This window comes from Gorilla gorilla, chromosome 2, assembly GCF_029281585.2.
Source record: "Gorilla gorilla gorilla isolate KB3781 chromosome 2, NHGRI_mGorGor1-v2.1_pri, whole genome shotgun sequence".
NCBI classification, from domain to species: Eukaryota; Metazoa; Chordata; class Mammalia; order Primates; family Hominidae; genus Gorilla; species Gorilla gorilla.
Genome location: NC_086017.1, coordinates 70,454,269 through 70,468,907, shown reverse-complemented (window position 1 = coordinate 70,468,907; position 14,639 = coordinate 70,454,269). Strand labels below are relative to the sequence as shown.

The following is a 14,639-nucleotide window of genomic DNA, read 5'->3' as shown; positions in this document are numbered from 1 at the left end:
TCATCTTGACTTAATTGCCAACCACTCAAGTATTTCTAGAGCCCATACTGTGTGACTATTGCTGTACAATGCTCTGGAAAGACAAAAGTTTGTTTGTATAGTGACCACCTTGCACATGTATTTTCTGGAGTTTTTTTTTTCCACATAATGCTCAGTGCAGTCACTAGTAGTTGCTTTAAGGAACTGTCCAAATTTCAGAATGATATTTATAAAATAGTTCCATTTATGTTTGAACACTTTGGAAATAAGTGTAATAGTAAGCATATTAAAAATTAGACTGGGGCTGGGCACGGTAGCTTGTGGCTGTAATCCCAGCACTTTGGGAGGCTGAGGTGGGCAGATCATGAGGTCAGGAGTTCGAGACCAGCCTGGCCATTGTAATGTAAACCCCGTCTCTATTAAAAATACAAAAAAGTAGCTAGGCGTGGTAGTGGGCACCTGTAATCACAGGTACGTGGGAGGCTGAGGCAGGAGAATTGCTTGAATCCAGGAGGTGAAGGTTGTGGTGAGTCCAGATAGTGCCACTGCACTCCAGCCTAGGTGACCATGTGAGACTCCATCTCAAAAAAAAAAAAAAAAATCAAAAGTAGACTGGAAGCATAAATACTAAACTGTGAGGAGCATTTACCCCAGGAATGAAAGGATTGGTGTGAAAACATCACTTGGGAGTTAAATGTTTTAGTCGGGATACTTCTGAGTGGTTTGACATTTTTTATAAAGCTATTTATATATTACTTGGTTTTAAGAAATCAATACACTATTTCTTTTTTAACAATTTTAGGTTTACAGAAAAATTGAGCAACGAGTGCAGAGTTTGCCTATGCCCCACCACTCCCCCAGTTTCCTTTATAATTAACACTTGCATTAGTGTGGTATAATTTTTACATTTGATGAGCCAATTTTGATACACTATTATTAACCAAGTCTGTAGGTTATGTTATGGTTCAATCTGCATTGTACATCCTATGGGTTTTGACAGCTGTTGAATGACATGCAACCACTGTTATATCATTCAGAATAGTTTTACTGCCCTAAAAATCCCCTGTGTTCTATCTAGCCATCCCTCTTTCCCTCCCCCTCCTCTGAGCCCTTGCCAACCATTGATCTTTGTATTCTCTTCATAGGTTTTTTTTTTCCCAATGTATCACATCATTGGAATCATACATTATGTAGCCCTTAAAATTTGGCTCCTTTTGCTTCGCAGTATGCCTGTAAAGTAACTCCATGTCTTTCTGTGGCTCAACAGCTCATTTCTTTTTAGTACGGCTGAATAATGGTCTGGGTATACCATGATTTGTTTATTCATTCACTTACTGAAGGTCATCTCAATTACTTCCAGGTTTTGGCAATTTTGAATAAAGTTGCTATAAACATCTGTGTGCAGGTTTTTGTGTAGAAATAAGTTTTTGACTACTTTGGGTAAATACCAAGGATTATAATTGCTGGATTGTATGGTAAGAGTACGTTTCATTTTGTAAAATATTGCGGGTCTTCTGAAGTTGCTATATCATTTTGCATTCCCATCCACAGTGAATGTGAGTTCTGTTGCCCCACATCCTCACTAGCACTTGGTGTTGTCATTGTTTTGAATTTTCACAATTCTAATAGGTACATAGTGGTATCATTGTTTTAATTTGCAATATCCTAATAATATATGTTGAGCTTCTTTTCATATGCCTATATTCCATCTGTATGTATTTTTTGGTGAGGTGTCTGTTCCGGTCTTTTGCCCATTTTAAAATTATTTTTCTTGATGAGTTTTAAGACTTTAAAAAAATATTTTGGATAACAGTTCTTTATCAGACATGTTTCTTGCAAATATTTCCTCCTAGCCTTTGGCTTGTCTTTCTCAGTTGACAGTGTCTTATATCAAGGAGAAGTTCTCAATTTTAATGAAGTCCAGCTTATCAATGATTTCTTTCATGGATTGCACCTTTGGTATTACATATAAAAAGTCACTTTCATGCTCAAGATCAGCTGAACTTTCTTGTACATTATTTTCTAGGAGTTCCATGGTTTTACATTTTACATTTAGGTCTGTGATTCATTTTGAGTCAATTTTTGTGAATAGTGTGAGGTCTTTGTCTAGATTCTTTCTTTTTTTTTTTTTTGCATGTGGGTATCCATTTGTTCTAGATCCATTTGTGGAAAAGACTATCTGGGCTTTCTCTTCTGTTTCACTGATGTATTTGGTGGCTTTTGCCAATACCACACTGTTTCAATTACTATAGCTTTGTTGTAACTCTTGAAGTCAGGTAGTGTCAGTGCTCCTACTTTGTTTTTCTCATTTAATATTGTCTTGCATATTCTGGATCTTTTGCTTTTCCATGTACACTTTAGAATCAGTTTGTTAATATCCACAAAATAGGTTGCTGGGATTTTCATTTTCTTTGTATTTATTAGGCAAAAATATTCCCTTATTTACATTTTATTCACATTTAGTTTTTTATGCACACATTTAAAGGACTTTATTATAAACAATGACAGTGATTCTAGAATGGTAGATAGCTTTTTAAAATGTAATTACTCTTGTAAGAGGAAAAAATACATGATACTAAAGGATTGTATTTTGTGACCACCTATAATGCAACAAATCATCTACTTAGTTGCTATGTTAATCTTTGCTGCTGTAACAAATTATCAGACTCAGTGGCTTCAAACAACACAAATTTATCATCCTGTGGTTCTGTAGGACAGAAGTATGATACTGGGCCCACTGGGCTGAAAAGGTACCAGCTGTACTGCATTCCTTTCTGGGGCCTTTTAGGGGAGATTCTGTTTCATTGGCTTTTCAGTTTTCTATGGGGCCCCCTGCATTCTTTGGCTCATGGTCCCTTCCTTCTTCAAAGCCTCCTTTTCACCTCCTTCAAAGTGGTCAAGTCTGTCTTATACAGCATCATTCTGACCTCTTTTGCCTCCTTCTTCCATTTTTAAGGACGCTTAGCGTTATATTAGGTCCACCCAGATGATTCAAGGTCATCTCAAGGCCCTTAACTTAATCAAATTTCAACTTAATCACATTTGCAAAATCTTTTTGCATAACATATTCGCAGCCTCTTCGAATTAAAACGTTGATATCTTTAGGTGTGGCCATGATTCTGCCTGCCACAGTAGAACTTGTCTTCAAAGTAATCAGGTTTTGCCCTCAGCAAATTAACGCAGGAACGGAAAACCAAGCACCACGTGTTCTCACTTACAACAGGGAGTTGAATAATGAGAACACATCAACACATGGAGGGAACAACACACACTGGGGCCTGTTGGAGGGGTGCTGCGGGGAGGGAGAGCATAAGGAAGAGTAACTAATGGATGCTGGGCTTAATACCTAGGTGATGGGATGATCTGTGTAGCAAACCACCATGGCACTACCATCTCTACAGCAGCCACAGCCTGTATCAAATAATGGTATGTTGGAGTAATTCCAACTGGAAAAGAGGTAGCTAGGAGGACTACACCTGAGCTTATCAACCATGAGTTTTCATAAACCTGTAAAACAAAATAGCCAAAGAATCATTACATATATATATCTGTGGTTAAGAAATCATACCCCTCCTTTTGGAAAGGCCCAAATTCAAAATGAAAAGATACCACTACATTATATGACTGGCTTTCAAAAATTCCCCAGTGTTCTGCTTAACTTTTTAAATTTACTTTGTATCTTTTTTTTTTTTAACTCCAGAGTAGAAGAGTGATGCTTGATGTCCTCAAGTTACAGCCAGCATTTACTAATTCTTTGATTTGACTTTATAAAGTACTTATGCTTGAATCCAGAACCCAAGGATTTTTCAGTTATCAAAAATTACTTTCACAAAAGGCTAATTTATTCTTCTATGAGACAATCCATTAGATCGGTGCAAAAGTAACTATGGTTTTTGCCCAAAAACCATAGTTACTTTTGCACCAAGCTAAAATATTCTTCTCACTAAACTTTTTCTCTGCCAAAAGATCACATCTGGATAACTTTTTTTCCCCACATCTGGATAACTTAAGGCAAGCTTTTGTACCTCTTCTTCAGTACATCGAGAGAAAACAGCTTCTGTTTGATATTTGTGTAGTTTGTTTTGGCATAGTCATTGGAAAGGTCTAGGATTTTGGCTCTTGGACCACATATTAGAAATAGCAATTCCCTACTGTTCAAATTGAAACTTGCCTGTAAAAATTCAATGCTAGCTTTTACCTGCTTGGTGCTCTGAATTAAGATGAAAGGGTTTTAAAAAAGCATCTTTCTTACAAAATCTGTTGGATCATTGTGACCCAATGAAAAATATACTTCCTGCAAAACTTTAACCATCTGTTTATTCAGATCGAGACTATTGGAAAAGGTACAAGGGACATTGGTCAACAATCAACAAAGGCATTTACAGGTAAATCCAGCTGAGTAGAGGAACTCATATAATCCCTAAGTTTAGGTTTTCATGGGAGAAAAGAAAGCATTCAGGAGAATGGCCCAAAATATTTACAGTGTCAAGGTCTGATACCATAATCCTTCATAGATCCCATTGTTTTGAAAGACGTTCAAGAGTGTGTGTTATAGCTTGTAGTTATTTTGATACGATGCTAACAATCACTTCTTTGCTAACTCCTTTGGAACGAAGAAACATCTTCAGGTCCTGCTCATTGGGAACATTCTATTAAAAACTCCAGCCTGTCGTTTCTTTGCCATGTCAGTATCCACTTCCATAGTAAGTTATTCAGTGGTTCCTCATTCTCCAAAGGCTCATTGTCTGCATCATTTCACTTCACACCAAAAAGCCTAAGTGAAACTGATTTGAAGAGCATTTCTGCTGAAAATCAGGTCATCCAACATTTTGAATTAAAGTGAAAGTTCTCATATACCAGAGATTTCTTGGTGCCATAATAGTCAGGTAGCCCAAACCTTTCGGAATGCTGTGTGCCGTAGATGGCTTTTACTTTGACTTGGGATTTTTAAAACTGAGGTTGCATTGCATCTATAGGTCAAGTTGAGAAGAACTGATATCTTGACAATATTGAGACTTCCTGTCTGCCTATGTGGATAACTTTCCTTTTTCTTAGATCTTTTGTATTTCTTTCAGCAAAGTTTTATAGTTTTCCTTATATAGATCTTTCACATGTTTGATTTATACCTAAGTATTTAAATTTTTGGCATTAATGTAAATGGTATTGTGTTTTTAATTTCAAGTCCCAATTGTTCATTGCTAGCAATAAGAAGATAATTGACTTTTTATATTAACTTTTGTCCCACAAGCTTGCTATGATTGCTTATTAGTTCTAGAAGTTTATTGTATAATTAAAAAATTTTTAAAAGAGAATCAAAGAGTATGGAGGAGAAACTTTCAGCACACCTGTGCACATCATAATCATTAAAATGTGATGAAATATGTTGACACCAGGTGTTGCTTTTGTGAATTTCCTGTAGTGGCTTAGAATCACTTTTGCTTATATTTTCAAATGCGAAGATTTGTATAATAAATTAAACTGAACAAACAAGAAAACATCTGGGGTGAGTTTTTGTAACAGGTGTTGTGTAAATAGGTCTTGTGGATATCCAAACAGGTGACACTACCTAAAATATACACACATGTTGGACTCAACATGCACAGAAACAAAGCATCTGGAATAGAAGAACCTAGAAAATGCTAGTCCCAAGAATTGTGACCTAATGACAAGTGATATTACTGACAAGGGTGTTAATAACTCATAGACAGTTCAGAGTTTCGATAAGGAAAGCAGGGACATCTCTCAATGTACAGAAATGAGGAAGACTTAATTTGTGCACATTTGTCTGACTTCCAAAGAACAGTTTCTTTATCTCTTTTTCTTCCACATCTCACTCTATTCTTATTGGTAAACTTTACTCGAACCATTCAGGGAAGAGTATTCTGGGAAATGTAGTTCTTGCCATCAGCTTTGCAATGCAGAGAGCTTAGATGGAGCCTTATCTTATGTAATCATATTTTATTTGAATAAGACTTCTACAAAATGTCTTTTTCTCCTACTGGATTACAAGTTTCTTAAAGGTTAAGATTGTTTCTTTTATGTCTGAATATATCTTGCAGCATCTGGCAGAGGGTCGTGCACATAGTAGGTATTACTCAAATATTTGCTTAATAAATTAATGGATGATATTACATAAAATACTGTTATGATCAATGTAAGTTACTGCATAGGTGAATTGGACCATCACTTTGCTCTGATGAATGACTGTAACTAAAATGAATAGCCAATTTAAATTTCTGATTTATTAAGGCCTTTTTACTGCTGTTCTTCTACTGTAATACTCTGGTGGTTTGCACTGGTCATTAACTTCAGTCTAGAGTATTGAGATGTTAGTGAAGAGTTGGTACATTCAGCCCACAGAATCACGTTTCCTACATGATCATAGCTGGTATGTCTGAGAGCAGTTGAATAGCACCTCTAACGATTGTAGAACACTAGAGTGAATGACAAATTATTGGTGTCTGATATTATATGATTGGTAAACAACTATTATGCACTTTGTTTCCATCCCTCCAGGAAAGCTAGATTATCCCCAGATAGTAGACTGCTATGTGGAAATGCCAATATTTGCTCCCTGTTAATCCAAGGTAACAATTCAAGAACAGTCATTTGATATAAGAAACTTTTAATGTAATCCCAGCACTTCGGGAGGCCAAGGCGGGCAGATCACGAGGTCAAGAGATCGAGACCATTCTGGCCAACATGGTGAAACCCTGTCTCTACTAATAGTACAAAGATTAGCTGGGCGTGGTGGTGGGCGCCTGTAGTCCCAGCTACCTGGGAGACTGAGGCAGGAGAATTGCTTGAACCTGGGATGCAGAGGTTGTAGTGAGCCGAGATCGTGCCACTGCACTCCAGCCTGGCAACAGAGCAGGGCTCCATCTCAAAAAAAAAAAAAAAAAAAAAAAACTTTTACAATTTTACAAATCGATGGCTAGTTAAGAATGACTCTACCAGGCACCCTGTTATGATGGGGTTCACCTTCAGGTCCAGTAGGATGGGTTTAATAAATAATTTCTATGCTGTCAATCCACTGTAATGTCCAAATAGAATACACATTTTTTGGCACCCAAATAGACTTAGGTTATTTATTTATTTATTTAATTTTTTTTGAGGTGTTTTGTTGTTGTTGTCCAGGCTGGAGTGCAATGACGTGATCCATCTCGTCTCACTGCAACCTCTGCCTCCCAGGTTCAAGCGATTCTCCTGATTTAGGCTTCTGAGTAGTTGGGATTAGAGGCATCTGCCACCATGCCCAAATAATTTGTGTATTTTTATTAGAGATGGAGTTTTGCCATGTTGGCCAGGCTGATCTCAAACTCCTGACCTCAGGTCATCCATCCACCTCCAAAGTGCTGGGATTATAGGTGTGAGCCACCACACTGGGATGATTTAGGTTATTCTTAAGTCTTAGAACATGAATTCTGTGCTTCCAGAGCGATATTAAGCAAAACCAAGAAATATCTACTCATTTCTGTACGTGGTGCTGCCATTTAACTGGCTTACCTCTTTTCTTTTGTGTCAGGTGTTACAAAGGCACAGTTCATCACTTTGGTTGTTATTCTCATTCTCAGTGTGCACCTACTTCCTAATATCCATCTTCAGGTCTGTGTCCAGTCATGGCTGCTTATTAATGCTGCCACTTTGCTTGCCTTGTATTTCTCTTTCTCCACCCACCCACAGCCTGTATCACTTCATGTTTCATGCTGTTCTCTGCTCTGTTGATTTTCTGTCAAGCTTATTTTGACAGTGTTCCTGGACTTTGTTGATCCTGTTGAGCTGATATACTCTTTTCACCTCTGCTTCCTACTTCATTGATTTGTTCTCTTGGGTAGCTGAGCCCTTACCTCTGCTGTGTAGCATCCAGGAGTCTCAAGCCCCACTTTGTCCCTCCAAGACACCTGTGTGATATGTTGCATGGGGAGAAGCTACTAGTAGCCCCTTAGCCCTTATAAGCTCTTAAAGGCCAAGGAGCTAGTGAGCAGGGTTGTCTAAAGCTTAGACAAGGGAGAATGAGAGAAAAAGGGAAATGTAGGAATGACAGAAAAAGAAAGAAATGGAAGCTAAAGAAAAGGAAGTAGGGAGAGAAGGATGAAGGAATATAAAGGGAGTTGAAAATGGAGCATATAGGAAGGAGGGAAGGGCTGGAGGGAGGAGAAAAGAAAGATATAAGCAGAAAAGATAATACAGGCTCCATGCAAAAGGTACTCTTCATTCAGGAGCTAGGGTTTTCATGTTAACTTGCTAAACCCTGAGCTTCACTCACTTTGTATCATTGTGCTTTTGGACTCCACTCTTTAGATCCCTTTGTCTACCTTACTCCCCAGCCCATCTCTCACTGCACTGCCACACTTACCTTTCCTGTGTATCACCAGGCCATCCCTCCCTGTCTCAGCAGTGGTGGCTCACTTAGTTTCTGTCTCACTCCGTGTTCCCAGACAGGTCTCAGGGTTGTACTCATTCAGTGAAGTGAGACTTGAAAATGCTACAAATTTTGGCCAGAACTCAACCTGAAGACCCTTGTGACCTGTAAGTAACCTTGAGAGTTCATAAGGAAGGAGGGGGCAGAGGAAGAAAAAGTCAAGCATTAGAGTGATGAAAAAGAAACTTCTGGAGAGTTTCAAGCTTGAAATCCCCTACTAATATTCAGAGGCATGTTTCTGCAGGCAAGATCCCTTTCTATTTTGTTTAAATAATGATACTGTGACATTCTTGGCTGTTAATCCTCTAAATGGCAGTCAGGGTAACAGAGTCAAAGTCATAAAGCTAGGGATTCCAAATACCTTTTATCATTCATGCCAAATATGATTCGTTGCTGGCAGTTACCTGAGATGCTGCATTGAGAGCCATTTGAAGGCTGTGTATAGACATAGGGGGAAGGATTCTGTTATTGATTAATAATGTCTGCCACAGCCTGAGGAGATGGGAGTGGTGGTCTGTGTGGCATGCATTTATCTAGTCTCAAAGTTCTTATAAGAGCATTTTCTGTTCTTACAGATAGATCTTTTACAGAGTTAGCTAGCCAGAGATGAATGATATCCCTTCTTTTAAAAATTCTGAAATTTAACTAACTTTTACCACCACTTCAATTTATTTTCTTCAGCCTTGGAATGGGTGACCTGGCTATAAGAAGGGCACAAATGTTTTTAAGCAATAGATATACCTTTTCCCCTAAATTGAAAAGTATCCAATAACCGAATATTTATACTCTGCTGCTAAAGCCAGGCATAGATTTCCTGATAATAGTGTAAAAGAGTATTTTTGTTTTGCTTTTTGTTTTAACAAGGTCAAGTATCTTTTGTGGAGTAATCTAGTTGGTACTAATTGGAGAAAGTGAGAAGATTCCTTTAGCTTCTATAATAGATATATATTTGCTATGATGATTCATGTATGTATATCCATAGAGTCTCAGAGTTGGAAGGCAATTTAGATGGCTCTCAATTCGTTTGATTTGGGAAATGGAGATCAGAGAATATGTGACTTATTCAGAGTTTCACAGTTAGCTCATGACTCATTTTTCTTTTGCATAAAGAGTTGACCCTTCTCTTTGACCACTTCACTAAAGGCCAAGGAGAGCCCCCATAGGATGCCAGTCAGGGAGGTAGCCCCAGGTTTGGGTAAGAAGTCAGGATAGGCAGGTATTATTTCTGGGCCAATTCAGTGATTGAGCATCATTAGGTAGAGCAGGTGGTGAGGGCTAGGTGAGGAATGGGACATCCTGCTGAGAGTTTTGAAGCTGAGCAGAACAGTGACAGTATCAGGACCATCTGCAGGAGCAAAGTAAGGGGGCCCTACATGACTGCCTAGAACAGAGCCAAAATGTCCTCCCGGCTGCTCTGTACACACACAGGTAGTTTTCACTAACCTCCAGATCTGTGACATGTGGGTAGAACAAGTTTAAAGGTTTAGGACAAGTATGAAATCAAACTACTGGATAGTTCCTCCTACGAGGGCATCTTTTGTTAGCCATCTTATCCTGTTATTGGGTCACAGTAGTTCAGTGACAGAGGTAGTGATACTCAAGTAGATTTTTGGACCTGGTCTAGTATAGAGCCGAACGTTAGAAAGTCCTTGTCCTACACTACATAAAAATCATCACAGATGGCAAAATACTGTGTAAACAACAGGTATTGCTCTGATGCTGATGAGGAACAATGGTTTCTTTCCTTACCTTTATAAGGAAAGGCTTGGACTAAGGGGCCTTCCCTTCCTTAACCCGTTTATGCCAGAGGTTTCAGTTTTTTGAATTTTTGCATGAGTGAAAAATCAGACCTTGGTGATGACCTTGAGCTGTAGGTTATAAATAACTCCCACATGCTTAGCGTTCCTATAGTGGAACACTAGGCATTAATGTCCTGCCATATATTTCTGTGATACTTGGCTTGATATTGGCTTTACCGTAAACATCTACCTAGGAATATTTTGTTAAAAGGCAAATCTAATCCTCTTTCTCATTGGACCAACTGGACTTTGTGTTGCAAACTGGACCTTCAGTGTTGTGTTCCAGGTTTCTAGCCCATGCTTGGCACCCCCGTCAGTACCCAATAAACATTTGTTAAATAAATGAATCTCAGCAGGTTGAGAAGACAACTATGAGATGAGCCACAATTACTGGGCTAAATGAGCCTGAGATCACAGTAGCCAAAGGAACAGCTGGACCCCTTGGCTAGAGCCTTATGGTGTTGTCTCATTTAATCCTCACACTAATATCAGAGTAGCTGTGATGACTCCTATTTTACAGATGAGGAAATTGAGGCTTAAGAGTACATGGCCTGATGTCATTCAGGGAGTATGTAAAAGCTGGGACTGGAGCCAGGGTCGGCCTGCTGCTAAGCTCTTCTTCTCATCATTGCACCATGCCTCCTCCCAAGAGAAAAGCAAAGCTCTCCAGACTGGCGTAGGGTGAGAGCATTGTGTTCTTGCACAGCTGAAATGACAGGAAAGAGCAAAAGAGAGCTTCCAGTAAATTACCTCTTAAAAATGTGTAGCGATCTAAAAGAGCAGCCGCAAGGTGTTTTGATATTATTAATATTTTTTTCGAAGTTGGCTGTAGTTGTCTGAGTCCTTTCAAGCAGGCAGTATGTGGGTACTTAATAATTTTTCATGTTGATTCTGTGACTGTCCCTAATAGTTCTCTCAAGAAGCTGAAATAAGGTCAAGTTGTTCAAATACTTACATAGGGCTTTGGAACCTATTGCACCCATGTTCAAAGCCCCTAAAACACTCAGAGTTTTATTAATGCTGATATGCTTCGTTCTCTGGGGAATTGCATAGAAACTCTAGCATAAAACTACATTCAGGGTGATCATATCAGATTCTTTTTTATGCATGAATTTGTTCTGTTTCTATTTCCGTATTCTGTAGAATTAAACCCTAATATCATTAATTAATAGAAACAATGTCAGTAATTGAAGCACTGCATAAATATTTAAATGAATCACAAGATTGTTTGGCAAATGAAGGTGGGTACATCTGGAAACTTATCACATAACTTACACTTGGCAATAAAAAGACATTTTTTAACTCTTCCCACTATGCAAGTGCACAATAATGGTTTAATATAAACAAATTAGGAGGGGAGTGGAAGTGAGTATAATTTTGACACAAGCAGAATAAAACTCATATGCATAAATATAATAATAATGTAGTTTATTTACTCTGTGGTCTCTAGCTACAGCTGCATTCTAGCTGCTTTGTAATAAAATTAAAGCAACCGATTAAATACCGATTAGCTGGTTAGAGACAGATCAGATTATAGCACCAATTAAAATCAGTGTAGAACAATGTATTCAATCAGTCTAATCTTCCTTCTGCAAACAAAGTCTTGTTGTAATAAACTTTATTTTATGCATGTGCTTTGGGTATGCAGTATATTGTTGAGACAGCAAGAACTCCGGATTGATACAAGGAAGATTAGAAGTTTTACTGTGCTTGGCACCTAAGAAATCAGACCTTTGAGGCACATTCCAGGAACAAAGACAACATGAAGAAGGGTGCCCAGATGGAAATGCTATTTGAGAGTTAGGGTGTACTTGCCTAAGCCTAGTGGATGAAACAATGAAGAATGCTTTTCCATAAGAAGCAAAAGGCTAAGGGCCGGGCGCGGTGGCTCATGCCTGTAATCCCAGCACTGTGGGAGGCCGAGGCGGGTGGGTCACAAGGTCAGGAGTTCAAGACCAGTCTAACCAACATGGTTAAACCCCATCTGTACTAAAAATGCAAAAATTTAGCTGGGTGTGGTGGCACACACCTGTAATCCCAGCTACTCAGGAGGCTGAGGCAGGAGAATCACTTGAACCCGAGAGGCGGAGATTGCAGTGAGCTGAGATGGCGCCACTGCACTCCAGCCTGGGTGACACAGCTAGACTCAGTCTCAAAAAAATAAATAAATAAATAAATAAAATAAAGGAAGCAAAAGGCTGAACTCTGTGCAGAAGGGAATAGGCAGCCTTAGACAGTACCAGAATAAAGGCAATGCTGGCAGATTTGTTGGATGGACATACTTATGCCTCCCATACATGAGAAAGACTTGAGTTCATGCACCTGTCAGGTGGAATGCTATTTTCTTTTGAGGCATTTTGGAAGCAACAGGAGTCATGCATCAATCCGCAAAGTGGCATGAAAATGATCCATGTCCATTCAGAGTAGGAACAGCAGAAAATCTACCAGAAGTCTCCAGGACATTTATATACTTTTTTTTTTTTCCCCAAAGCGTGCATGACCAGCATATGCATTAATATATTTAATATTTATTTGAATCAACTCACTTTTAAAACATAAATTTGTTTTTAAGGGGAAATTCTGCCACCGTTTTAAATAGGAAATCATGTTACCTATTATGAAGAGAAGGGAAACACAAAAATACTCAATGAGAAGAAATTGTTACAGACTAATTCAAGATAGTTATTTCCTGATAATGACTAGGTCTCTCTCTTTACATGACTTTGACTGACTTGCAAAACCAAATAAGGATGTTTAGGATTTATTTTTTCTTTGTATTTAGTATTCCTAAAATATATTCCTAAAAACAAAGTCTAGATTGTGGCATTGGGATGAAGGGGGACCTTGCAGTATTGTTGTAATGATATTGGGCCCAGTTCCTGTTTGACCCAACTCCTTTTTTTCCTGGGGGAAAAAAAATAAAGGAGGCTAAATAAAAGCTAAGTCAACTTTCGTTATTAGCTGGGTCTTTGGACCTTCCGCACCCATGTAGCACCCCAGAGAGCTGGAGTGAACCTCTGGCGAACACTTACGTACATATTAAAGTAGCTTCAGGGGCCTGGATCTAGAGCAGTTGATCCATTTCCCTTCAACTGTAGTTGAGTGTCATATATCATCTGAGCAGTGGAAGGGGAGAACAGTCCGGAACACCCATAGCACCTGAGGAAACAGCTAGAGAATGAGAGTGTTTGTGTTTACCCCTGCTGATTCTGGTCTAGAATAATTGGCTCAGGCCTACTCAGGCTGGGATGTTATCTTCAGAGCTGGTGGCCACTAGAAATGAAGAGGAAAGAGAGAGAGAAAGGAGAGAAAATTAGATAAGGAAAGAAAGAAGGTGAGAGTGAGAGTCTTGTCCTCTGCGTGAGCAGATGAGGGAAGATGGACATTACAGTGTACACCCCTGAGGGCTCCATCAGAAAGAGGCAGAGTGCTCCAGATGGAGCTGCTGCTTCTCTGGAATGGGAGAAGTACCTGCCCTTAATCCTCATTCATTGAGAGAAGATATAAGGCAAGTGGGAGCAGGGAGGAGAAAACTTGAGTTGCAGCAAGTAAGGGGCTTGAGTATTAGGTAAGAAGTGCCAAAGGGAATAGACACTATTCTCCATTCATCCTTTTTATTTTCCCTCTGATTTTCACAGCAAGCCAAGTTTCTGGCCTACTTCTCAAGAATATGAATATATATACATATATGTTTATATGTGTGTATATATGTATATGTGTGTATATATGTATATGTGTGTATATATGTATATGTATGTATTGCAGACAAATGTTTTCCTAAATTAGTGAAATTAGTACAAAATGAAAACCTTGTTAGGATGTCAGAAAGAGAAGAGGGAATAATTGAAGGGAGAAATGACTTGGAATTGTTTGCAAATGTTGAAGACACATCTATCAGGCATGTGGTGTGGGAAATTGTGATACTAGAAACGTGAACTCAGTACACAATGAACGTTCAACACCTCTGCTACCTCAATCAGAAAGAATCTGTCTCACCCTGATGAGTTGCTCTGAAAATAACCACCAATTACCCCCACTTCAGTAGGGAAGATAATATACTTTTAATTGGTGGCAGACTAGATAGAAATATAAATCCTTATCATCCTAAAAAAGAATTCTACCATTTGCCAACCCTTGCAAGTAATAAACATGAAAGTGCCCTCTTCCGAAGAGGCCCACTGAGGAAGTGACTCTTTAGTTCCCTGAGACCATCTGAAAATGATTAAGCTGCTCATCGGCAATTCAAAGCTTCTATTTCTGTGGTGTCTGAAAATTTATATTATTCTAGAAGGTTTATAAAAACCCTGGTGGTTTTCAGCTGGGAGAAGGGCTTTAGTGGTGTGGTTATCAATGATTATTTGCCCTTCCTTGGATACTATAGTGACTGCCATATGGAAGAGGGACTAAAATTTATTCTTTCTAATTCCTGATGACAGACA

The 14,639-nt window shown here is 38.8% G+C and overlaps 1 protein-coding gene and 1 pseudogene across 9 annotated transcripts in view; one reads left to right on the top strand and one right to left on the bottom strand.

Annotated features, from left to right (window-relative positions):
• Positions 1 to 14,639, top strand: part of FHIT (fragile histidine triad diadenosine triphosphatase) — a 1,510,123-nt gene that overhangs the window by 635,844 nt on the left and 859,640 nt on the right. The window lies entirely within an intron of this gene.
• Positions 3,658 to 4,880, bottom strand: LOC109024866 (transcription termination factor 1, mitochondrial-like; annotated as a pseudogene).